Below are 27,051 nucleotides of genomic sequence, written 5' to 3'. Positions count from 1 at the left end.
GACTTTGGACATTTTAAAAAGGTTCCCCCTTCTCCCATTTTTAAAACTGGCTTCTGCCATTTCCCTTCCCACTCCCCCATTTGGGTGGGAAGATGACAATTACATGGAGGATCTGTGTGCGAGTGCAATTTCTGGTCATCATCTTGCCTCTTGGAGGCATCTGCACGAATGGGAATTCCCCTAGAATGCCCCTAGGAAAAGGGGCAATTAAGCCATCCCACCACCAAGGCTGGTCATCACACCAGGGCCTTTCTATGAAGGCTGTAGGATTTCTGTAGGTATAAGCCCAAGAGGTAGGACTTCTTTCTTCAGACCTATTCACCTTATGGATATGCAGATTTAAGTTTCCTTTAGTCCTATATATGCATATAATCCATACAATTAATGGACTAGGATTTCTTTCATATGGTGATGGCCCTACTTGGGAAATAAGGACCAATGAATTCAGTGGGGTTTACTCTTTGGTAAGCATTCTTAGCATTGCAGCCTTAACGTGTTTACAGAAGCAAAAACCCAGTTTCTCGCCCCCCCTCATTTTGACTTGCACTACTGGCTTAGTGGTTAAGATGCTGAACTGCAGACTGGAAGGTCGGCAGGTCAGCAGTTCGAGACCCAAGTGCTGCGTGACGGAGTGAGCTCCCGTCTTCAGTCCCAGCTTCTGCCAACCTAGCAGTTCGAAAGCAAGAAATTGCAAGTAGATAAATAGGTACCGCCTCGGCGGGAAAGGTAACAGTGTTCCGTGCACTTCCGTGTTCAGTCATGCCGGCCACATGACCACGGAAGCGTCTTCGGACAGCGCTGGCTCTTCGGCTTAGAAACGGGGATGAGCACCACACCCTAGAGTCGGACACGACTGGTTGGGGACACCTTACCTTTTACTTTAGTATATCCCCTTCATGGATCACTGCCTTGTTGTGGCGAAGGGCCTTGCGTAACTCAGTGAAGCCATAAGCTATGCTGTGCAGGGCCACCCAAGACGAACAGGTCATGGTGGAGAGTTCTGGCAAAATGTGGTCCACTGGAGAAGGAAATGGCAACCCTCTCCACTATTCTTGCCAAGAAAACCCCATGGAACGTATCACAAGGCTAAAAGATATGATGCCGGAAGATGAACCCCTCAGGTCGGAAGGTGTCCAATATACTACTAGGGAAGAGCAGAGGGAATTTCCAAGTAGCGCCAGAAAGAGTGACGCGGCTGGGCGAAAGCCGAAAGGACACTCAGCTGTGGATGTGTCTGGTGGTGAAAAGAAAATCTGAAAAACCCTCTGCTCCAGTTGTCTGACCTTGAGGGCCAGCAACTTTGCTGTTTTTGTGCCAGTCCCAGTTTGTCTATCATTAAAATGGTGTTAGGAAAGGTCACATCCTGCTTCAAAGACAAACTCACAAGAGTGTATCTGATGATAGTAGGGTATCCAAGACCATATTAAGAAAAAAAACACCTTATGACAGGCAGACTCCTAAACAACATATTTAGCACAACATTTAATGCATTAATAATAAAAGAACCACGGCTACTTTAGGGCACTCTCTTATTTCAGGTTTTAAAGATCACCTTATGAGGTCACACAAGATACATCCATAAACCAGCAGTACAGACAGTGAGATGGTTTGCTGGTGGGTAGACCCCATTAGTACTCACAGCAGCCCTAACCTGCTGTCTTCCAGATGTGTTGGACTACAACTCCAATAATGGATAGGAATTATGGGAGCTGTAGTCTAACACATCTGGAGGACACCAGGTTGGAGGAAGGCTGAGGTAGGGAATCACTCAATCAACATTGTGCAAATATATGGCTGCCAAATGGCTAACTACACCCCAGCATGGCCCACTGATGCCGGCAGGAATTGCTAGTCGGTCAACAATCACGAGCTTGCAGAGTGCTGACTGAGCTGCCCCCCCTCCTATTGGTCATGAGGAAGGATGTGTTCCCTCCCTCTCCTTGGCAGGGTCTACTTGCAAGTAAAATGCCTCAGTGGCTGCCGTTGTGTATAAACACATGTGAAAATCTGGCTAGGCCTCTTTCACTATATAATGAGGCTTCAGTCACCAATATATTCTTCAAACAGAACCCTTCTTCACAGTCATGATGGTCTTGCTCACAATCAGGGAACGTACAGGCTGTGCTGACAAGTATTTAATAGCTTTTAAGGCAAAATAATGTTTCTGTCTTACAAGCTTGATTCCCCAAAACATCCACTTCTCCATGCATTTAGACAGACCGTAATTACTTCAGACTGAAGTTGGAAGTAAGGGATTTAATGCTTGGATGTCTTCTCAAGTGAAAAGCTCTGTGTGTGCATGCACACGTGTTCTATACATCTTGTTTAGGGAGTACTCCAACACAACCTTCTCTCCCCTCTTCCTGAAGTGGTACTATTAGGAACAGACACTATTTTTACTTTGTTTCACAGCATTCCATGGAACGTTTTGAGAGAGGAAAGGATATTCGGGAGGGAGGGTAGCAGGATTGCATCTTTGGTCGAGGTTAACATATGACAATTCATAACACATCTGATGAGAAGTCCATTTGGATAACATTCAAGATGACAACTCACAGAAATACAGAAAATCCCCCAAGCAAGCCTTCTGCAACAGATACACGTATGCATTTCATAGCATTAACTACAATTTTACCCATTGGTATCACGATTTGCTTTTTTAAGGCTCACAGTCATTCTGCAGAATAGTGCTGTAAAATTAGGCTATTAGTGAATCTTGCAACTCACAGCCCTACTTTAAATACAAGACCTTTTGGTAATTGAAGTACAGCTGACTCAACATCTAGCAACACGAACACCACCTCAGGTCTTTCTCACCAAATAAGATCACCCAACTGGCAGAAACAGAAGATGAGCACGCAAACGGCACACGCGCTTGACATCTCAATAATTCTGCTGTTGCTTGCACAGAATGTCAATCTCAGCTCACAGGTGGGCAGCTGAAAGATCACTTTTTCCTCCTGTAGTTACCACCTGGATCAGACTCCCAGAGCCAGGCCGGTTTTTTCCGGTGACCCAGTCATAAAAAGTCCTGTTAAAAAACATAAACAACACTTTGTGACTGAATTCCATTTCTGCAGCTTCACGTTCAAAATACCATTTGATCTGCCTTTTACATAAATACAGTGTAGAACTTAGATGTCAAAGATATCATGTCCAGTGCTCCTCACAACAGATTTTACAGTGCAAGCCTATGCATGTTTACTCAGAAGTAAGTCCCATGGTGTTCAAAGGAGCTTACTCCTAATGTGTGCTTAGGACTGTGGCCCTAATGTTTCCATTTTAAAATGTTTGATTTGTGCCTATTCAGTCTTACACAGGACTTGTTAATAAAATAATATAATAAAATTATTGTTGTTGGTTGCCACTAACATACATGACACTTTACAGAGCTTCATAAATAGGAGACAGGACCCTGCCACAAGGAGGTAAACTATTATTATTCCCATGTATACATAGCTTGGTCCTCACTGGCAGGGATCCTGCAGAGGATACAATGCAGGGGATGGGCAACCTGTGGCCCACAGGCCGCATGAGGTGCTCTGTTGCTCTCTGTGTGGCCTGCCTGGGCGGGCGGGGCTACCCACTTTTCCCTTGGATGCTGAGAGGTGGATGGAAGTGTGCCTGTGTGTGCATGTATGCGGCCCCTGACCCTGCCACTCCATTTGGCCCTCGATGCCAAAAAGGTTGCCCACCCCGGTATACTGTTTCATCATGCATAGAAATACACTACATCACCTAGGGTTACACACACACCTTTACTTTAATTCACTGAGGATCTGGGCCAGTGTGCACTAAGTAGATTTCCAAGGCACAGGGATTCAAATAGCAATATCTCAGGCAACAGCCATTTTGCAGGGAAGTCTCTGCTTACTCACTCAGCAATGAAATCTAATGGCGTCCAGGAGCTGAAGTCTGCATCAGGCATGGATTTCCTGTTCATCGGTGTATCCAGGGTAACCCTAGGATAAAGAGAGATAAGCCCATCACTTGTGCACTGGTGCATCTGATAAATGTTGCCCGCAGTTCTTCTTTACCACAACACAGAATGCTCAGTACAGGACAGTGGCAGGATATTATTTTTTAATTAAAATCTAGCCTTCTTAGTGAATATGGCTGGATGGGGAGGAATAAGCTGAAGCTGAACCCTGACAAGACCGAGGAACCTTTGGTGGGAGACAAGAGGAGGTTGACAGATGTTGACCTGGTGTTGAATGGGGTATGGCTACCCTTGAAAGACCAGGTCCGCAGCCTGGGGGTCATTTTAGACTCCCAGCTGTCCATGGAGGCTCAGGTGTCAGCTGTGAGCCAGGCAGCGCTGTATCAACTCCATCTGATATGGCGGCTGAGCCCCTACCTTCCCGACCATCTGCTGCCATTGGTAGTACATGCCCTGGTCTCCTCTCGTCTATACTACTGTAATGCGCTCTACGTGGGGTTACCCTTGAAGACGGTTCGGAAGCTGCAGCTGGTGCAGAATGCAGCAGCTCGCCTGATTAAAGGCAGCCGCCGGCGTGATCACATCACTCCAGTGCTGAAGGAGTTGCACTGGTTACCAGTTGTTTTCTGGGCCAAATTCAAGGTGTTGGTTTTGACCTTTAAAACCCTATATGGTTCCAGCCCAGCCTATCTCAAGGAGCGCCTCCAGCAACACCAGACAGGCTGCTCAGCAAGATCAGCCTCAGATGGCCTTATGTCTGTCTCATCAGCCAGGACAGCTAGGCTGGTGGGGACAAGGGAGAGGGCCTTCTCTGTGTTGGCCCCCACTCTGTGGAACTCCCTCCCTAGGGAACTCTGCCACGCCCCCTCTTTAACGAGCTTCTGCCACAGGTTGAAAACTTGGTTGTTCAGGCAGGCATTTGGGGTGGGCTAGGGAAATTTTAGAAAATGATGTTTTAATGTTTTTAAACTGTTTGTATTATTGTGCATCGCCCAGAGTGGCCGGGTGACCGGCCAGATGGGCAATTAATAAATTCAATAAATAAATAAATAAATAAATAATATGCAGAAACAAAAACAAGCTGGCTGTATATTAATCAATAGGAATTTCAATAGGAATTTCTCTCCCAGTTGTTTTTCCCTCCACAGGGTGCATGTTTAAAAGCAGTGCACGTGGTGGTGGTGTGTGTGTGTGTGTGTGTGTGTGAGAAAAATACCTGGCTGAGAAAGGATTAAGCCCCTCCATCTCCTCTTCCTCCCCTCAGCTACTACTCTGCTTAAAATTCTGTCATTCCAAAGCTGCTTTTCAGTTTCCCTTATGGGACTTACTTACACATGCTTGCTTGTTATAGATCGTTTGCCACTCAGACAGACAGTATGTTCTAATAACATGTAAATACACAATAGCTGCAGTCCTCACACAGATGTCCAGGAACAAGTGCTAATTAAACATTATTTTCAGAGGAAAGCATCAGACCTAAACTAATACAATCTTACCCTCATAGCAGCAACATATACCTGATATGCTGTTAGGAATATTTTGAAGAATGAGAACCAAATCCTTTTTCTAGGCAAAGCCAGAAGAATTAACATACATAACATTCATGACCAGATAAACAGTGGAGAAGAACTGAGGCTTCAATCATAAACATGCCTACACAGGAGAAGGGACTCATTCTGAGTAACCACACATGGGGCTGGTTCAGCTGTAACGAGAAGCATCTGTGGGTGAATTTATCCATGGGAGAATGGTGGAAGCGTGCTGCAGCTTATCAATACGTGCATACTCAGCAAGGGTGGGTTGTTGAGGTGGTTAGCCACCCACAACCTGAAAACAGGCCATGGGTTCTGATGGAGACCCCCAAGGAGACATTCATCCATAGTGGCTTGCCATTATGTGCGAACCAGGTCACAGACCTGAGCTGAAAGTCACTATAGAAAGCATTTTTAAAACAGCTGCATCAAACTGAAACATCTATCTTAAATTCATCTATGCTATAAAATAACTGTGGATAAGCCAGCTTTTAGGAATGAAACAAGATTCTGTAGAATGTCAACAAATCCTATGCAGACAGAAGAGGAGACACCCCAGTTCCCCACCCCCTTGTTTTGTTGTATTATTCTGTGTGGCAGCCCACGCCCACCCTGCAGAGAAGGGGAAACTTCAAAAGTTTGACTTGGCCACCTCTCAGCCATCCAGTCTGTGCTTTCCAAGGCATCGCTCCTCAGGTGAGGACTTGCCCAGTGCTCAGAAGCCTCCCACCTGCGGAGAGTGTTGGGGATGGAAACCAACTGACACCTGTGCTTTCAAAGGCATCCATTTGAGGGGAGGCCTCATTTTTGGTACAGCATGGCTCTGTGAGCCAGATGAAACTAAGCAGTGTGCCTGATCCAGCCTGTGGTCTGTAGATAATTCCCCCCCCCCATATTTGATGAATCCCATATATTCAAATAACAATGTAGTCCTCTTCAGGTGCTCTAAATCTGGGGGGGGGAATAAATAGAGGAGAGCCCCCTCTATCCTTGGGGAGGGGGTTGTTGCCACACAATCCGGAATGCTGGAAAATCAGAATTGTGTGGAGAGCCCCTTCAGATGTCTAAGAGGCTCTCCTCTTCACAAAGTCACCTTCCACGCGTAGAGGGTGACAAAAGTGCAGACTGAGGGGTGGGGCTAGTGCACTCCCCCTCCTCACGTGTTTACTCTCCCCAGATTTAGAACACCTGAAGAGGACTTATCTAGTCTCTATAACGAAAATATTATCCCATTTTGTAGATAGGGGAATTGGGGGTGAGGGGGAGTAGCTTGCCTAAGGCTCCTTCATGAGTTCATGGTAGAACTGAGGTCTGAACTAGGGACTTCCCAATTTATAGCTCCATCTCTTTGCTGCTATACCACACAAAACAAGCATAAATTAATGCAAGACGGCACAAAAAGAGCATTAATGTTAAAGTAATTATATGCTTGAATTCAGATTATTTAAGGCACAATCCTATGCATGTTTAGATCCAAAAAAGTCCTTCACCTCCCAGCATTCCCCATGCTGGCTGGGGGATGCTGGGAGTTGTAGGGCTTTTTTCTGTCTAAACATGCATAGGATTGCACCCTTAGGGAGCAATCCTATGGCTGCTAGATAGCGGCTAGACAGACATAGGATTAGCCGTTTTCCAGGATCCGGCCTCGGAGCCCGCACTCTGAGGTTGGTTCCAGGAGAACCAACCTCCCTGCACTTCCACGCTGCCTCAGAGGCAGTGCACAACAGCCCCGTCGTCCGCACTTGCAAGAGGAGTGTGGAGTGACTGGAAAGGGGCGTGGCTGGGGGCATTCCGGGGCGAGGACAGCGTAGATTCCTGTACGACACATCCTATGTGTCGTACAGCAGCCTCCCTCCCCGCTCCATGCTCCCATGGCTAGACAGCTGCAATCGGCTGTCTAGCTTAAAAAGCAGGGCAGGAGAAGCATGGAGGGGATCATTCCCTCTGTGCTTCTCTTGCCCTGCTTTTTCAGCTGGATAGCCGATTGCAGCTGTCTAGCCATGGGAGCACGGAGGGAAGAATCTATGCCCCCAGCTACGCCCCTTTCCGGCCGCTCCACACTCCTCTTGTGAATGCGGAGGATGGGGCTGTTCTGTGCTGCCTCTGAGGCAGTGTGGAAGTGGGTGGAGGTCAGTTTTCTGGGAACCAACCTCAGAGTGCGAGCTCCCGGAAAACAGCATATCCTATGGCTATCTAGCCGCTGTCTAGCGGCCATTGGATTGCTTCCTCCATGACTTTAGTAAAGTAAAATTTAATGTTAATAAAATTAAACAGGCAGGAAATCTGGTTCCTTTCCTTGTCACTCATCCTGTGCAATTTCAAGTTGCTGGGCCAAGTGTTCAAACAGATTAGATTTCACCGATTTAAGAGGTGGCTTGTTAGACACACTGCACGCACTTGGCACACCGGTAGATTCCTGCTAAAAACAGAAGCAGGCAATACCAGATGGCAAACACTCAACTACTTACGGGAGGACAGCAACCGCAGCAGCCCCAGGCGGCAAACCACTGTTTGAACCAGACAGACTCTGACAGAGCTGATGGACGGCTGCTTTGGCCATGCCATAGCCAATCATTCCTAAAAGGAAGGAGAAAAAACACACTCCAGTACAGTAAAAAGGGTTAAGGTTAAGAAGGACAGCATGTTCCAGCCTTCCCCAATCTTGTACCCTCCAGATGTTTTGGACTACAACTCCCAGAATTCCTGATCACTGGCTATGCTAGATGGAGCTGATGGGAGTTGAAGTCCAAAACAACTGGAGGGCACCAGGTTAGAGAAGGCTGGCACATACAATGAAGCACTGTTAATGTTTCCATAATACGTCATTTTTTAAATGGTTTCTCAATGGGTCACTTGTTTGGGGGCTCTGCAGGTGGTAACCCTTGGAGGCATGTCCCTGACCCTGAAATACCAACCCCATATTCAGACGGAGACAGATGGTGTAGACTGGGAAGATACCACTGTACGGATCTTGCAGTAAACATGCTGCAGCCTGGGTTGAAGTGTTACAGTGTATGCACAGTCAGGGGGCAGGAAGAGCCCCCATCTGTTTATTTTTATCCATACCCAGGAATCATACTGAGACACAACTATTATAAAGACCTCAGAATGCACAGCAAAAATAATTTATATCGATGTTATCAAATAAGGACACAACCCAGCCAAAGTTAAACACTCTTAAACTCCATTGAAGTTCAGCTGGAGTGAGACTTGGGCTGCAATCCTAAACACATTTACTAGGGGATAACCTTACTGGACACAGTGCAACTTACTTCTGGATAAACACACCCAGGATTGTGCTGTTAAGCATGTGTTTAAATTCCATTAAGTGTACTTCCAGCCCTCTCTTGTTCATTCAGAAAGTAAGTTTCACTTAGTTCAATGGGACCCACTCAGAGGTAAGTGTACATAGGATTCAACCTGACTTCTCAGTAAATGTGTTTAGGATTGTGCTGCACAGCCGTGATGCTATGCACACTTAGTTGAACTTTGTGGAGCTTACTTCCAAGAAATGATGCATATAGGATCATGTTGCAAACGTGTTTACGATCACATCCCAAGTTATTTCTTAGGCTGCTTCCCTAACAAGATATTGCCAATGCCTCCCCTTCTTCTCTACTTGCCTATTACCAGGGCGGTGTGGACTCTGATTCTGTACAAGTACAGAAAAGGCACCAATTCAGGTACCAGGTAACAATTCACTTATGAGAATCTCAGCTTTCATTTCTTAAAGCTGCTAGTCATTATGGCTATGAAGGTATCCTTGAAAGTATGCAGGCAAGGCCTACTAAAAATTCTCAAAGCCAGGAAGTGCCTTGAATAAGATTTCCAGTGGTGGGACAGCAGGCATCTTTTCCTTGCATAGGACCCTGCCGCTTCCTACGATTAGCAAAAGCAGAACAAATTATGCAAACCTCTTCACATAATTTACATAATTTATTCAGGTCACATAAATCAGTGTTTCTTGGTGCAGAATTTCAATTCCCTGGGCAGATTTTTTGAATTTTTAGTATAAATTACACAGAGTCCTGCCTATAGTTTACTATACAGTTTCCAGACTCTCTTTTGCAGGGAGACTTTCTTTGTACATGAAACAAAGATGACCAGGACTATTTTCTAACTATCGACAAAGAAGGTTGAAGTTCATTTGTCCTTGAAACAAGGCAGGCTAAACGTTGAATCCAAGGTAAACAAGCAGAGTCATGGCTAACGTTTAGGAAGCCAAACATGACCTTAGTCTTATCTTGTCTCACAACTCTGAAACAAGCGGCATACCATAAGCCTTGTGCTTTTTCAAGCTATAGAGCACTTAGTAAATCTAAATATACAGAAACATTTCATCCAAAGCATTTTATCAGCTTGCCACATTCAAGCGTGAAAGCTCTTAGCAAATTTCCTCCAAGAAGATTTCAATAGCCAACAGTGCATGACAATTTGGAAGACCCAAGGCTGGATTTTCTCAGATACGAGTAAATAAAGAGCATAATTAAAGAGCATAAAGAGTATTGACCAAGTAAAAAACAACACCAGCATTATATTTTATATTTTACCTGGGGTTCCAGATAATGCTGCTTTTGCCCCAGTCAGGGTCAACAAGCCCCCTTCCTTCAGGTGCTTGGTGGCCAAGTGGCTAGAAATGGTTGATGTCCAAACACTTTGCTTCCACATCAGGTCACTGTTTTTGTATACAGCTGGGGGACAAAAGTTACAGGGTATATTTAGACATCAAGAGTGCAACAACACGTATTACTCCTTTCTCCAATCTGCTACCTGCATAACCAACTGTCTGCTGGAATTGTTAGATCCACCTTTTCTCCTTTGGTTTGTCAGATCTGTCCTTGTTCTACAGCAGAACTAGCTTTCAAAAAATCCCAACCAGTTTACAGGGTCAGATCTCCCTAGCATTAGCCACTAGGGACTGCATCATGCATGCTTTCCTAGGTATGCCAGAGTAATCTAGGAGATTCAGTATCCAACATGAATATTGTGGTCCCAATCCACATTCTGCCTGATTCTATCCAATTTACTTTCCATTGGGGGAAAATATGGCCAGCCATATAAGCATATTCTTGCATAAGCTAGATCAGGTTTAACCTGGTTTGTAGGAAACACACAAGCCACAATCTTGTGGTTCAGATATCACAGGAAGCTGTGGTTTAACAAGCAAGGAAGCCTTCTTTGAAGCCAGGCATGCAAGAAGAGGAGGAGAATGCATTCAAACCTTTTCCTGATCCAAAATAAAACCCAAGAGTTTCTTGAACCAGGAACATTATGTCAGAACTGGGCCAATTGTTTTGGACACTGAGCACCTGAGAATTATTAGATTCAGGCTTCAGGCTTACAGACCCGTCAAGGATGAGTTCGTTCTTTGAGGGATGGTCTCATGTGCTTTTTAAAAATATATGAACATAACAATCTGCCCTGAAGTCTTTAATGCCTGCAGTGATGGTCACTGGAAAGTGCTTTGTAGCATTATGTAAAAAAACTGGTTTTTATTTCAGACACTATTTACTAACTCCTTGGAATGTAATGAAAAACAAGCCCCAAACCACTAAAAACGGGGAAAACATCCCATGAACTTTGATCTTTTTTAATGCCAGACAGAACAGAATAATGCCAGCTTGTGGATAATCTATGTTGCAAAAACATGGGGAAAATGTGTTTTCAGCCGCAGTTCAAATATAATTCCAGTACAAAAAATTGCTGCATATGGTAATGCATCTTCATAACATGGCAAAACAGGTTGGTCTTGGAATTTATTTAGCAGCAGCAGCAACAGCAGCAGCAGGGCAACATCAAGCAAGCTGATAGACAAAGGCCTGGTTCAACGGAGGCCTAGTTGAGTTACTCTAAAATTCTCCATGTGAGGCAGGTCTCCAGATGCTCTGAAGCCCATGACACGGGGCCTCCCCAGGGATGTAGCTCCATGGAGAAAAGCAGACTTTCAACTGGTGCAACTACTCAGAGGCCAGAAGCAACCTGTGGAAGCGCAATAACCCAGGCTTTTTTTCTTTTACCATCAGTATGGTTCCCACCAGGCCAATTACATCCTCACATGGAGGATTTTAAAGCCTCTTCACTGGACCTAAGTATTCAGAAAGGCCTGTTCATGCGTTGTGTTCTGGAGAGAACTCTCAGCCTGGTAGGCTCTTGCACACCTCTTTCCCTCCCCATGGGGAGAGTGCCACGATAGACCTGGGCTGCACTACATTTATTTGAATATGATATAGCTCTCAATTTATTTAAAAAATCTTCTTCAGGAACTTTCCAGAGAAATATGAGCTGCAACCCAGGTTTACTATTCATCCATCACGACTCCTAACGAACGTGTGGCACATGTGTTTGCAAACAGCTGTTTGCTGCATTCACACTGTCCCATTTTTAAGCATACTCTTAAAATACAGATGGACCGGACTTTGTATCCTGGGGAGCAGGGAGAACACCAGTGTTCCAGGGACCAGAAATACCTTTTGCCACCCAAGCTGATCCCACCTCCCACAACTCCAGTCAAGTGCCATAAAGAAGTTGGTGCCATCCAGCAAAAGGCTTCCCAGTTACAGAGTTCATTTGTCCTCAGGTAAAACATTACATGCCTTGATAAAAGTTTAATAGCCCCCCCCCCCCAAAAAAAAAAAAAAAAACGTTTTGAGTACAGCCCAGAGTCAGTTGGTCATCCCTGATTTAACACATCTTTGGGGCGTCTATTGACAAAATTAATGTAGTGAAATGATCCTGACAGGACAATCCTATGCATGTCTACTGGGAAGTAAGCGTCATGGAGTTCAACGGGACTTACTTCCAGGTCAGTGTGTATAGGACGGCAGATTTCAATGTAGGTTGGATGGAGTTTTTGTACTCATTCCCTGTGCATGTATGAATGGAAAGAGGCCATTCTGACAGCTACTAAAAAAGGCAAAGCGGAAAGAACTTCTTCAGCTGCGTTCATGAGTTTTCTGCTTACGTTTTGCTTTTGCGTTGCCTCCAGCCCATCCACCAGCTACACAAAGGATGGCGTCAACCTTTTTTTCACCCAGGAGCTTCTCAACATCTGCTGTCACCTTTAAACATGTAAACATGAAGATTTGGTGCAAGAAAATGGCCTGGAATGTGTAAACATTCAGACTGAACATACTGGTGCTCTCAGGCCTAGTTCTCAGTGTAGTACTAAAACGGTCCTTGTGCTGCACAACTTCAGTCTGCAGGTGGAAGCTTGCATGACTGGATGCTCAACCATAACAAAAGAGAAAAAAAATGAAAGTCTCTGTCCATAGATGATTAGCATGTTGGGGAGAAGCCAGTTTACAAGGCTTTGCCCTCACATCTTGCTTTTTATATTCCTGTGTGGTGGAACGGGCATGTGAGCCTCACCCTGCTGTCTGAAGTGGCACAGCTCAGACACAGGTTTACATCTCAATGAGGGCCAAAGTAGACACAGAGAACTGGTTGGCTGCCCTGCTCAATTATGATTAATTATTATTTAGTAGATGTATATACCACTTACCATTTTTAAAAAAATATCTCTAAGGGTGCAATCCTATGGCTGCTAAACAGCATCCAGATGGCCACAGGATTTTTTATTTTCTGGGAACTGAGCTCAGAGCCAGCACTCCAAGGTTGGTTCCCAGAAAACCGACTCTCCACAGTCTCTCCTGCCGCCTTATAGGAGGCACGGTTCATCCCTGGCTCTGCATTCGTAAGGGCGGTGTGGAGCGGCCAAACAGGGCGTGTTCCTGGGGGCAGGGAGGGGACAGCGTGCTGTCCAGCCCCCCCCCCACTCTGAGGCGCCCTGGCTCGACAGCCAAAATCGGCCATCTGGCCACAAATGCAGGGTGGGCAGAGCTCAGATGAGAAGATCCCCTCCGTGCTCCACTCGCCCCGCATTGGATAGTCAGTCACTTCCGAGTTTGGAGGTGGCTGACTATCCCCAGAAGATTGTGCCCTAAGCGGTTTACAAAAGAATCTAAATACATTTTTTTTATTTTTTATTTTTTTACTTTTTTTTTTTTCATTTTATTTTATTTTTTAACTACCTTTTTTTCATTTATTTGTCTTGTAACACACAACTCCACACCAGTGGAACTCTGCTTTTAACCTCTACTGAGTAGAGGAGCAGGCACAGGCTAGTCTAGAACAATCACAAAGCCAGACACAAAAAGGGAAAAGAGGCAATGGAAGGACAGGACTCTCCAGTGGTGGTGACCTGCAAGGTGTGTGCAATGTTTGTTTTCTTGCCTGAGAACAACATGGCCTACACCTGCAACAAGTGCAAGTTGATCACGCTGCTGGAAGAAAAAGTAAGTGGACTGGAGCAGCGACTGTCGACGCTCCAGGGAATAAGAGAACACGAAGCGTTCTTGGACAGAATGGGGGAACTACAGCAGCAAAGGGAAGACCAGAAGCTTGAAGAGCAACAGCAAGATGAGGCAGAAGTGGGAAATGCTGAGGTGAAGAAAAATGGAGTAGAGGATACTCCTTGGAAAAGGGTGACAGTTAGGAGAAGAAGAACTAGACGCCACTCTGCACCAGTGGAAGCAGTGGAGCTGTGGAACCGATTCCAGGTACTTGCGGATGAGACTGGAGGACAGCCTGCAGAGGAAGAATCACAGGGGAACCTACATGAGAGTGAGCAAGAGGCTGAAGGTCAGTCAAATAGAGGCGATGAAACCCAGGCCTACAACAAGAAGAAGAGAAGAGTGATAGTGGGAGACTCCTTGCTGCGTGGGATCGAGACCCAAGTATGTCACGAAGACTCGTGGACTCACCAGGTATGTTGTCTCCCGGGAGGACAAATCAGAGATGTGATTGAAAGGTTGCCTGCACTCACTTTACCACAGTGGCTTTACCACTGACAGGTATCCCTTTCTTCTCTTCCATGTGGGAACAAATGATACCGCCAATCACGTCAGACTTTGAAGCTTTGGGAAGGAAACTCAAGAACTTTGGGGCCCAAATAGTTTTCTCATCCATCCTTCCAGTAGTTAGAAGAGGGATAGAAAGGGAATGAAAAATACTCCGGGTGAATGACTGGCTATGAAGGTGGTGCCAACGAGAGAGATTTGGATTCTGGGACCACGGGCTATACTTCCTGGAAGATGGGCTGTTGGCAAGGGACGGGTTGCACCTCACAAAGGACGGGAAGAATGTGTTTGGCCACAGCATGAAGAACTTCATCAGGAGGGCTTTAAACTGAATCCCACGGGGAAGGGAGATGTAATGTTGGGGGTAACAATGGACGTAGGCGCAGGCACTGCAACGGAGAGAACAGCTCTGATAGCGCCCAATAATAGTCTTCAGACACATGTAGGAAGAAAGCCAGACTATGAAGCACATCGTCTTCGATGTCTATATACTAATGCCCAGAGTATGGGAAATAAACAGAACAAACATCAACTCTTAATACAGGAGGGAAATTATGACTTGACAGGTATAACTGAGACTTGGTGGGATGACTCTCATGACTGGAATACAGCAATTGAAGGATATACTTGTTCAAAAAGAACAGGAGGAACAGAAAGGGAGGTGGGGTTGCACTGTATGTGAAAAATACATATCTCTGCACAGAAATACAGGAGAATGAGCTTGGTAGCCCCATCGAGAGCATCTGGATCAAAATAAATGGAGCAAAGAATAAAAGGAACCTGGTGGTCGGAGTCTACTACCGGCCACCCAACCAAGGAGAAGATGAGGATGAAACTTTTGAAAAGCAAACAGCCAATGTTTTAAGGAAGCATGATGTAGTAGTAATTTGTTGTTGTTGTTTATTCGGTCAGTCACTTCCGACTCAACAAAAGCAACAAAAAGCAACAAAAAGGCTTTCTTCAGCTACGTGCATAGTAAAAGGCAGAGGAAAGAAATGGTGGTTCAGCTATTAAATACAGATGGCAAAACGATAACAGATGACAAAGAAAAGGCAGAGGTGCTCAATTCCTACTTTGGCTCAGTCTTCTCCCAAAAGAGGGTCTATGACCCCCCTGGCAAAGGCGAAGTACAGGCTGAAGGGGCAGGATTGCAGCTTGAGATCAATAGGCATATGGTCAAGGAACACCTAATTACTTTGAATGAGTTCAAATCTCCAGGGCCTAGAGTCATAAAGGATCCTAGAGTCATAAAGGAACTGGCAGAAGAACTCTCAGAACCGCTGTCTATTCTCTTTGAGAAATCATGGAGGATGGGGGAAGTGCCAGATGACTGGAAGAGGGCTAATGTTGTCCCTATCTTCAAAAAGGGTAAAAAGGAGGAACCTGGGAATGACAGACCAGTCAGTCTGACATCAATCCCAGGGAAAATTCTGGAGCGGATGATAAAGCAATCCATCTGGAAGCACCTTGAAAGCACCTTGAAATGCAGTGATTACTCGAAGCCAACATGGATTTGTCAAAAACAAGTCCTGCCAGACTAACCTGATCTCATCTTTTGATCAAGTAACCTCCCTTGTGGACTGTGGGAATGCTGTAGACATCATATACCTTGACTTCAGCAAAGCTTTCGACAAAGTGCCCCATGATATCCTGATGAGCAAACTAGCTCAAAGTGGGCTAGATGAAACAACGATCTGGTGGATCCACAGTTGGCTACAGAATCGGACTCAAAGAGTGCTTATCAATGGGACCTTCTCAAACTGGGGAGAGGTAACAAGTAGGGTACTGCAGGGCTCAGTCCTGGGCCCAGTGCTCTTCAACATTTGTATTAATGACTTGGAGGAGGAGGTGCAGGGAATGCTGATCAAATTTGCAGATGACACAAAATTGGGCGGGATAGCTAATACTTTGGAAGACAGAAACAAAATTCAAAGTGATCTTGATAGACTGGAGTGCTGGGCAAACAACAGAATGACATTTAATAGGGATAAATGCCAATTTCTGCACCTAGGAAAAAGGAACCAAATGCACAGTTACAAGATAGGGGATATGTGGCTCAACAACACTACAGGCGAGAAGGATCTTGGCACTGTTGTCGATCACAAGCTGAATATGAGCCAACAATGTGATGTGGCTGCAAAAAAGGCAGCCTTTTGTGGCTGCAAAAAAGGCAGCCAAAAAAGAATTCCGTGTAAGAGGGCGAAGGTCTCATCCATGAAACTGGTCGTAGCCCCCGAGTCCACTAAAGCTAGTGCCTCCACCCCACCCCGCTGTGGGGAGAGGAGGTGAACATGCAGCCGCAGATGGGAGGGTGGGGGGGGTTGGGGAAAGCACCCAGCTGGTGGGGAGCTGACCCCCACACTGGAGGCCCCCAACAAGCTTTGGGGGCAGTCTAGTCAAGCCTGGGGATGAGGAGGAGGGGGAAGGAGAGGAGGAGGAGGCAGCAGAGCCGTGGATTTAACTGGGCAGGTCTTGGCGAAATGCCCCAGACTTCCACATCAAAAACATGGGCGCTCAACTCACCAGCGCTGAAGCTCCTCTGGCGGCAGTGAGGCTCGGGTAGCCCCCAGCTGCATCGGGGTCTCCTCCACCCCCAGCACCGGAGCGGGGGGTGAGGAAGGAGGCAGGAAACGTGGGGGAATGGGAGGAGGGAAATCCCAGTTCCCGGCGCCCCGCCGGGTCTGGCGGCGCCCCTCCAGCCGACTATCTATCTGAAGGCAGGTCTGGATGAGCTCCTCCAAAGTAGGCGGCAGGGCGTGCGCGCCAACTCATCTAAGATCTCGTCATTCAAACCATCCAAAAACTGAGCCACTAGTGCGGCATCATTCCATTGTAAATCCTGCATCAGCAAGCGAAAGGTTGTCACGTAGCTGGAAACTGAAGTCCTTGCCCTGCCGGAGGCGGTGAATCTCCCGAGAAGCCGTCTTCGTGCGCAGGGGGTCACTGAAAAAATGTGCCATGGCTGTCATGAAACCTTGATAGTCCCCGAGCAGGGGGTCATTAGCGAGAAGAAGTCCCGAAGCCCATTTAGCGGCCACGCCCGACAGCAGGCTAATGACAAAACCCACACGAACTTGTTCCGTCTGGAAATCCTCAGGTCGAAGGCGCATGTACAGCTCTGATTGGGCCCTGAAAATCTGAAAAAGTTCTTTCTCACCAGAAAACTTCTCTGGCAACGCCACCGGGCACTTGCGGCGTGGGGGAATCAGAGGTGGGGGGGGGTTGAAACGTTGCCTGTAGATTCTGCATGGCAGCCGTCAGTTGAGCCATCTGATCACGGAGCATCTGGTTCTCTTGCGCCAGAGCTTGCACCGTTGGGTTCCCGGCACCCTCCATAAGGCAGTAGGAGAAAAGAGGGAGAGAGGAGAGGAAAAAAAAAAGAGGAACGGGGACCAAGCTGTCAAGGGCTCCTTGGAGGGCTCTCTCAGTCTAATCCAGTAGCCAAGTCCAGACGCAGACAAAGGGATTCTTTTCAAAGCTTTATTCTTCCTTTACAACTTAACAGCTCTACAGGTAGCAACTAGATCTGAGCAGCAGCATCCCTATGCCCTAAGTTGGAACAGTTGGTCCCCGTTTGAAAGGCAATTACTGGCAGACCCCTGAATATAAGGACTAGGGAGGATCCCTCCCCTTTTCCCTTGGATCCTCTGGGCGCAACCGTTCTTTGAACGCCAACCGGGCGCTATGCCTCCTTTCCGCGCTCTCCATTTGGCGCCGCTCTCTGCGTCTGCGCCGCGCATCCAACCAGTCTGCTATCGGCGCTGGGTCACTCCCTGGACTACTTTCTAATCTAGGAATGTTGGTGGGAGGAATCTCGGTCAGCTGCGGGCCCTGGGAAAAAGGGGCACGCTCCTCTCCCAGGAGCGACTGCTCTTCCTCTGAATCAGAACTACTCTGGGATTCTATGGGCTCAGTGTCCACCCTGACAAAGCATCGCTTCCAAATCCCAGGAAGTACTAGTTCCCCTCTATCAGCACTGGTTAGGCCTCATCTGGAGTACTGTTTCCAGTTCTGGGCACCACACTTGAAGAAGGATGCAGACCAACTGGAGAGGGTTCAGAGGAGGGCAACAAAGATGATCAGGGGACTGGAAACAAAACCCTATGAAGAGAGACTGAAAGAACTGGGCATGTTTAGCCTTGAGAAGATAGGATAGCGCTCTTCAAGTCCTTGAAAGGTTGTCACAGAGAGGAAGGCCAGGATCTCTTCTCCATCATCCCAGAGTGCAGGACACGGAATAATGGGCTCAAGTTACAGGAAGCCAGATTCTGGCTGAACATCAGGAAAAACTTCCTGACTGTTAGAGCAAAACAACAATGGAACCAATTCCCAGGGAGGTGGTGGGCTCTCCCACACTGGAAGGCGTTCAAGACGAGGCTGGACAGCCATCTGTCAGGGATGCTCTGACTTGGATTCCTGCACTGAGCAGGGGGTTGGACTCGATGGCCTTGTAGGCCCCTTCCAACCCTACTATTCTATGATTCTATGAAAATGCATTATTCACAGTGAAAATACATAATTGCTAAAACATGTATATCGGACATTGATAAAAACATTAAAACAAATACAACACCATACCTAATGAACAGGGAAGCACACTCACTCAGGAAGGCCTGGGTGACAGATGGGTTTAGATTGGCACCTAAAGCCTGCTACATTTGGCGCCTCCCGAATGCCAGTGGGAAGTCATTCCGTAAGGTGGGTGCCACCGTGGAGAAGGCCTGCTTCTGTGTTGCTGCAAGACGGCAATCTGCAGGCCACGGTACAGCCAGTGAAGCCTCCTCCTTAACAATCTCACAGGTCTGTACTGGGGAAGGTGATCTTCCAGGTAACCTGGTCCCAAGCTGTTCAGGACTTTATATGCCAACAGCAAGACCTTGTACTTCATTCGGTAGATAACAGGCAGCCAGTACGAGGCACAGGACGAGAGTTTTTACATCAAAAGGGGAACGTAACAGGAGAGAGCTATACTCTCCCACACCTCCCCTCCCCATAGTTCATTGCTTTAAGCCCTTTTCTCCCAGCCCAACTAACACTGGAAGCCAGGGGGAGAATGGCCTGAAATGACAGGAAGTGAGGTGGCTAGAGGCGGAAGGACCAGCTTCCCTCACCTGTACACCACTATTGATGCAAGGCGAAGGGCTCGCCCCAGCTTTGTGCTCAAGGGAGGCAGACACTTCAACAAACATGACTGCCTCCATCATGTCAAGCTTGGCCCTCAGAACCAGGCTTTTGAAAGCAGCAGAGAAATCAGGATTCTTTGCCTTTGCTTCATGGGAACAGCAGAAGTCAACTGAAGGATGCAGAGCAGGTACTGCAATAATTACGCTCAGCTTAAGGGCAGTGGGACTCAACATCACAGTCATGGGGGCCTGTGAGAGCCCCAAGGATATTCTAGGGTCCTTCCTGAATGTTCATCTTGAATTTAAATACAACCCCCTGCCCCACCTTAGCCCTTGTACCAACAGAGACACAAGCATATATGGGCCAAGGCTTAATATAAGCCAGCACTTGCCAAGCCTCAGCCCTGCAACCAGTTTTCAGTCCTCAATTCTGGATTGATCAAGGGGTGGCAATAAAGACGGTGCCCCTAAGCAAGCACAGAAGGCATTTCCCTCACTGCTAAGCAACCTCCAAAGGACCCCACCTATCCAGAATTAGAAGGCAGGGCTTTCAGAGCACAGGAGGCTGCTTCCAGGCAGATTTGAGCCACGGCACCTCTCTTCTTCCCCTTCATGGATCACTGCCTTGTTGTGGCGAAGGGGCTTGCGTAACTCAGTGAAGCCATAAGCTATGCCGTTCAGGGCCACCCAAGACGGACAGGTCATGGCGGAGAGTTCTGACAAAATGTGGTCCACTGGAGAAGGAAATGGCAACCCACTCCAGTATTCTTGCCAAGAAAACCCCATGGAACGTATCACAAGGCTAAAAGATATGATGCCGGAAGATGAGCCCCTCAGGTCGGAAGGTGTCCAATATGCTACTGGGGAAGAGCAGAGGGTATTTCCAAGTAGCGCCAGAAAGAGTGAAGCGGCTGGGCCAAACCCGAAAGGACACTCAGCTGTGGATGTGTCTGGTGGTGAAAAGAAAATCCGATGCTGTAAAGAACAATATTGTTTAGGAACCTGGAATGTCAGATCAATGAATCAAGGTAAGCTGGAGATGGTCAAACATGAGATGGCAAGATTGAACATCGACATCTTGGGAATCAGTGAACTAAAATGGACAGGCATGGGCGAATTTAATTCAGGTGACCATCATATCTACTATTGTGGGCAAGAATCCCTTAGAAGAAATGGAGTAGCACTCATAGTCAACAAAAGGGTGGGAAAAGCAGTACTGGGGTACAATCTTAAAAATGATAGAATGATCTCAGTACGAATCCAAGGCAAACCATTCAACATCACAGTAATTCAAGTCTATGCCCCAACCACTGATGCCGAAGAAGCTGAGGTTGATCGGTTCTATGAAGACCTACAACACCTTCTAGAACTAACACCAAAAAAAGATGTCCTCTTCATCATAGGGGATTGGAATGCTAAAGTAGGAAGTCAAGAAATCACCGGGATAACAGGCAGGCATGGCCTTGGTGTACAAAATGAAGCAGGACAAAAGCTAATAGAGTTTTGCCAAGAGAACATAATGATAATAGCAAACACTCTTTTCCAACAGCACAAGAGGTGACTCTACACATGGACGTCACCAGATGGTCAATATCGAAATCAGATGGATTATGTCCTTTGCAGCCAAAGATGGAGAAGCTCCATACAGTCAGTCAAAACAAGACCTGGAGCTGACTGTGGCTCAGATCATGAGCTGCTTCTTGCAAAATTTCGGCTTAAATTGAAGAACGTCGGGAAAACCACTAAACCGTTCAGGTATGACCTAAATCATATCCCTGATGAATATACAGTGGAGGTGAGGAATAGATTTCAGGGATTAGACCTGATAGACAGAGTGCCTGAAGAACTATGGACGGAGGTCCGTAACATTGTTCAGGAGGCAGCAACGAAATCCATCCCAAAGAAAAAGAAATGCAAGAAAGCCAAGTGGCTGTCTGATGAGGCTTTACAAGTAGCTCACGAAAGAAGGGAAGCGAAAAGCAAGGGAGAAAGGGGAAGATATACCCAACTGAATGCAGAGTTCCAGAGAATAGCCAGGAGAGACAAGAAGGCCTTCTTAAATGAACAATGCAAAGAAATTGAGGAAAACAACAGAATGGGAAAGACTAGATATCTCTTCAAGAAAACTGGAGATCTCAAGGGAACGTTTTGTGCAAAGACGGGCATGATAAAGGACAAAGAAGGCAGGGACCTAACAGAAGCAGATGAGATTAAGAAGAGGTGGCAAGAATACACAGAAGAACTATACAGGAAAGATCTGAATGTCCCTGATAGCCATGATAGTGCGGTCACTGAACTTGAGCCGGACATCCTAGAGAGTGAAGTCAAGTGGGCCTTAGGAAGCATTAGTAACAACAAAGCTAGCGGAGATGACAGTATTCCAGCCGAGCTATTTAAAATCCTAAAAGATGATGCTGTTAAAGTGCTGCATTCAATATGCCAACAAATCTGGAACACTCAACAGTGGCCACAAGACTGGGAAAGGTCAGTTTACATTCCAATTCCAAAGAAGGGCAATGCCAAAGGGTGTTCAAACTACCGCACAATTGCGCTCATTTCACATGCCAGCAAGGTGATGCTCAAAATCCTACAAGCTAGGCTTCAGCAGTATGCGAACCGAGAACTACCGGAAGTACAAGCTGGGTTTAGAAGAGGCAGAGGAACTAGAGATCAAATCGCCAACATTCGCTGCATCATGGAGAAAGCAAGAGAATTCCAGAAAAACGTCTATTTCTGCTTCATTGACTACGCTAAAGCCTTTGATTGTGTGGATCACAACAAACTGTGGCAAATTCTTAAAGTGATGGGAGTACCAGACCACCTTACCTGTCTCCTGAGAAACCTGTATGAGGGTCAAGAAGCAACAGTAAGAACCAGACATGGAACAACCGATTGGTTCAAAATTGGGAAAGGAGTACGACAAGGCTGCATATTGTCACCCTGCTTATTTAACTTATATGCAGAGTACATCATGAGAAATGCCGGGTTGGATGAATCAGAGGTCGGAATTAAGATTGCTGGGAGAATTATCAATAACCTCCGATATGCAGACGATACCACCCTAATGGCAGAAAGCGAAGAGGATCTAAAGAGCCTCTTGTTGAGGGTGAAAGAGGAGAGTTTAAAAGCTGGTTTGAAACTCAACATTAAAAAAACGAAGATCATGGCATCTGGCCCCATCACTTCCTGGCATATAGAAGGGGAAGAAATGGAAGCAGTGACAGATTTTACTTTCTTGGGCTCCAAGATCACCGCAGACGGTGACTGTAGCCATGAAATTAAAAGACACTTGCTCCTTGGGAGGAAAGCTATGGCCAACCTAGACAGCATAGTAAGAAGCAGAGACATCACCTTGCCGACAAAGGTCCGTCTAATCAAAGCTATGGTTTTCCCTGTAGTAATGTATGGCTGTGAGAGCTGGACTATAAGGAAGGCTGAGCGCCGAAGAATTGATGCTTTCGAACTGTGGTGCTGGAGAAGACTCTTACGAGTCCCCTGAACTGCAAGGAGGTCAAATCAGTCCATCCTAAAGGAAATCAACCCTGAGTGCTCATTGGAAGGACAGATAATGAAGCTGAAGCTCCAATATTTTGGCCACCTAATGCGAAGAGAAAACTCCCTGGAAAAGATCCTGATGCTGGGAAAGACTGAAGGCAAAAGGAGAAGGGGACGGCAGAGGATGAGATGGCTAGATAGCATCACGGATGCAATGAATATGAACTTGAGCACGCTCCGGGAGAGAGCGCAGGACAGGAAGGCCTGGTGTGCTATGGTCCATGGGGTCACGAAGAGTTGGACACGACTGAACGACTGAACAACAACAACAACCTCTCTTCTTAGAAGGCAAGGCACCCAATAAATTACAGGAAAAGGAGAACAAGCAGGAAGAAGGCAAGCGAGGAGCTGAAGTGGGTGGTCTGAAGATCACCTGAAATAAATGCCTTCCATTACACCGTAACATGTATTTAAAATATATCACAACATATATCATGGGTAGAGGAGAGGCCTAGATCTGTTGTGCTCAAGGCCCATAAATCATTTAACTAGGCTGTATATGGTGTGTAGTAACATTCTCGCTCTACCCTTCTCTCAGACACTGGCACTATACCTTAAACAACTGCATGATAAATAGAAATTCAACCAGTGTAGCATCTCCCAGCATGGCAATTCAGTGAATGGTGAGAGCTGCATCAACCTTTCTGCCTGTCATATTGCTGAGAAAGGAGCAGAGCCTGAGTCTGAAACCCCGTCCCCAAGAGGAAAGAACTTAGCATACATGGAATGTTATTTTAGGTAGCTCATCTCGATGTCGAGATCCAGAAGAAGTTACGCTAATATTCTCTTGACTTCACTTGAATTGTTCCAAATAAAAATACAGGACACACACAAAACCATGCAAGTTACCTGAACTGCTTGTTCAATAAACGAATTGCTCAGTTTCACCACAATGCTGGCACACGCTTTTTCATTTTCTGCCAAGTCAATGCTGGCCACCTACTAATAGAAGACAACAAGATCCCCCCCTCCTGATTTTTAAAAGTTGTTTTTTGGCTTTAACACATGCAATAATTTCCAAATACGTTTCAGACATGTAGGTGGGCAGGAGTGTCCATTCTTTAGCTGCAGATTTCTTGACAATATTGCCAGTTGGCAAACTCTGCCAATTTTACACCTCCATAAAACTCTAGTACCCAAACCCCAATCTTGCCAAAAGCACGTCGGCTTGTTTTTCCCTCTTTGTTGCAGGAAGAATGAAGGGCTGAGGGATGGGCAAGGCAGTTGGGAGAAGACGACTTCTTTGTCCCTTCCCACCTCCCCAGTATTGTTTGAGGTTCTCACTATTATTTCTGAACAGGCAAAGATTTTTTTTTAAACAACCCACATTCTTCAGCCTCAATTCATAAACGGGAAAGTGGAAGTTCCAACTAAAGTGATTTGCCCAAGGCCGTTGAGTTCCTGGCAGAGCAAGGATTTCAGTAGGTACACATCCTCGTCCAGCTTTCCCCAACCTAGTGCCCTCCACATGTGTTGGACTACAACTCCCAGCATCCCTGGCTGGTAGGTTGGGGAAGGCTGGAGTAGTCCCACCCGACTAGACTCAATCAGGATCCGTTGGTGCTTTTTTTTAAATAACATTCACATTTCACGACAAAGGACAGGAGAGAAAAGCCCTTCGCAGCGAATGCAACATAGGGCGGCCACTGCACAACGAAACGCCGTTTGCCCAGTTCTTGGCTCGGAAGTGCTGCACGCAGCTGGAGCCCAGGGCCCCCGGCCGCCGTACACGAGCACCCGGCGCGCCTCCGCCGCTGCCATCGCGCTGCCTGCCCGCCCGCCCGCCTGGGGCGGCTCCCTCGCAGCTCCTGCGGGGCACTTGCAAGCCGGCTTCGTAGCTCCGCCTGCCGGGGTGAAAGGAGCGAACCGACCTCTTCCGCGCCGCGGGGAGGCCAGCGCCGCCGCCTGCCTGCCTGCCTGCCGGGGGCTGGCTGAGGAAACGGCCTGCCCTGCCAGCGCGCTTTCCGGAGGGAGGCGCTCCGTCTCCTCCCGAGGGAGGGCCCCTCTTCTCTTGTTCGTTCGTGTGGGCGAAGCGTGCGTAACACGCACGGAGGAGTGGAACCAGTCAATGAATGAGGCCATAAGGCTCTCACAGGGAAGCGTTGGGCTGAGACGAGCAGCGCCACAGGAAAGAGAGGAGCCCCAAGCCACTCACGGGTGCAACAGGCGGTGCCCCAAACACCCCCAAATCACTCCTTGACGCCTGCTCCGCGGGAACGGCCCCTCCTTGCGCGTGGCCTCAGTACGAAGGCGTCCTTCGGAAGGGCCCCAGGAACACCCTGGATGGAGACGAGCCGCCCGCCGGAAACAGCGGAGCCCGAACTGCTCGCGGGTGATAGAGTCAGCACCCAAGCAGCCCACGAGCCTCTGCTGGAGGCACGCTGAACGTTATGGCCATGCGCAAGGAGGGGCCATTCCTGTGGAACACACATCACATCTGGGCTCTTGGGATGTTTGGGGGTACTACCCGTATCCCACGCGAGCAATTTTGAGGCTCCTGCTCTTTTCTGCAGGGCTGCTCATCCCAGTCCAGTGCATTCCTATGGCCATTCCGAAGGACAACCGAATATTATGGTGATGCGGAAAGAGGGGCCATTCCTATGGAGCATGCATCACATCAGAAGTATTTGGATGTTTGGGGGTACTGCCTCTGCTACCTGTGAGCAGTTTGGGGACCCCCTGTGTTTCCTGTGGGGCTTCTGGTATCATTCCAATGTATTCCTATGGCCATTCAGAACTCCAGGCCAGTTGCATCCTAATGTCTTTGTATTTGGAGACGATCCCTAGAAACTGCTGTGTTGGGGGTCATAGGAGTTGTTCCCTAAAACCAGTCCATTAGTAAGTGTTTTGATTCAGAGTTGTTTTCTATGAAAATATATTTATCTCTTTTAGGTCTCTTGATTTGAAGATGATCCCTAAAATCTTCCAGTGATTTTCTATAGCCATTTGGAATGAACCAATGCATTTCAATGGCTATTCAGTGTCCTTTTTAGTAGGTCCTGTTAAAGAGCTTAGGACTTTTCCACAATATGTGAAGATGGCAGTCAACAGAAACCAGGGCTGAGAGTCTGTGTTCCTTCAATATTCTTGTTCGTTATATGACTAAGCAACAGAATGAATTCTGCCAAAGCTGCTGCCTACTAAAGTATGGTTTATAAAATATTTCACCTTCAGGCATCTGACCTGGTGAAGTTTCTCTCAAAGGATAGTTGAGTATTCAAAGCCTCCAGACTCTAATCCCAGCTCTAGTTACTCCCCAGTTACCAAGCTGTGAACACCTGACGGGGGAGAAAAAGCAACCTACAACTGAAGACCACTGGGGCAATAGGGTCTTCAGTGTGGGGATGCTGTTTGCTTTGCACCAGCCCTTTGGGGGAATTGGAGCTTCTGTGCGGATAACAACTGTTCCCCATCTGCAAAGAAGACTTGCACATCTCAGGGGAGTTGCTGCCATGGCTCACCTAAGTTGCGTGGAGAACTTTGGCATCCAGGGATCTTGGAGGCTTCCAAACCCACTTGATCACTGGCTGTAAAAGGCTAGTATTGTGTGGTAAGGAGACATCTCTTTTAGCTGTATGAAGGTAGATTTTGATAGCTTGTAATAATGAGAGCCTTCCGTTTCTCCCTGACCAACACAGGATTTGCATGGACCAGACAGTCCTCCTACCTAGCCATCCAAAGTTGTCATTTGGATGTGGGTTCAAATTTGTGTTTGTTCAACAATGCGTCCGGCCATCTTCAGTTTTCTACCAGCATTCCTGAGGAAGCTAACAAAATCACTATTGCAGCTACTGGGTGTAAAGTCATACCCAACGTAACACTAATCATCCATCAATATACCAAATAAAGCCATTCTCATTTAAGGAATTGCAAGGCGGGGGAGTGAGGGTGGAACTCAGTTCCCCACCCCAATTCAGACCAAACCCCGGATCTTCCTGGGTTTTCAATCAAAACTGTCCATTCTCTTAGACAAAGTAGATGGGCAAGGAAAATCTCCCAAGTAGTTTTCTTGCTTAGTGTGTGGGTGAAACATTTCCTTTACT

General features: G+C 47.0%; 1 pseudogene across 1 annotated transcript; it reads right to left on the bottom strand.

The window, feature by feature from the left end:
• Positions 1-1,462: 1,462 nt before the first annotated feature.
• LOC146344314 (dihydropteridine reductase-like) lies at positions 1,463-24,769 on the bottom strand (annotated as a pseudogene). The gene is made up of 7 exons (XR_014792498.1): positions 24,678-24,769; positions 23,858-23,950; positions 12,434-12,530; positions 10,023-10,163; positions 7,941-8,049; positions 3,879-3,962; positions 1,463-3,031 (listed from the first exon to the last, which is right to left on the bottom strand). The product of XR_014792498.1 is annotated as a dihydropteridine reductase-like (transcript).
• Between the last annotated feature and the right edge of the window lie 2,282 nt (positions 24,770-27,051).

This window comes from Heloderma suspectum, chromosome 5 (genome assembly GCF_057233095.1).
Source record: "Heloderma suspectum isolate Gila_16-S chromosome 5, 16-S_ref, whole genome shotgun sequence".
NCBI lineage: Eukaryota > Metazoa > Chordata > Lepidosauria > Squamata > Helodermatidae > Heloderma > Heloderma suspectum.
The sequence above is the reverse complement of the archived record's forward strand: the minus strand, read 5'-3'. Positions and strand labels throughout refer to the sequence as shown.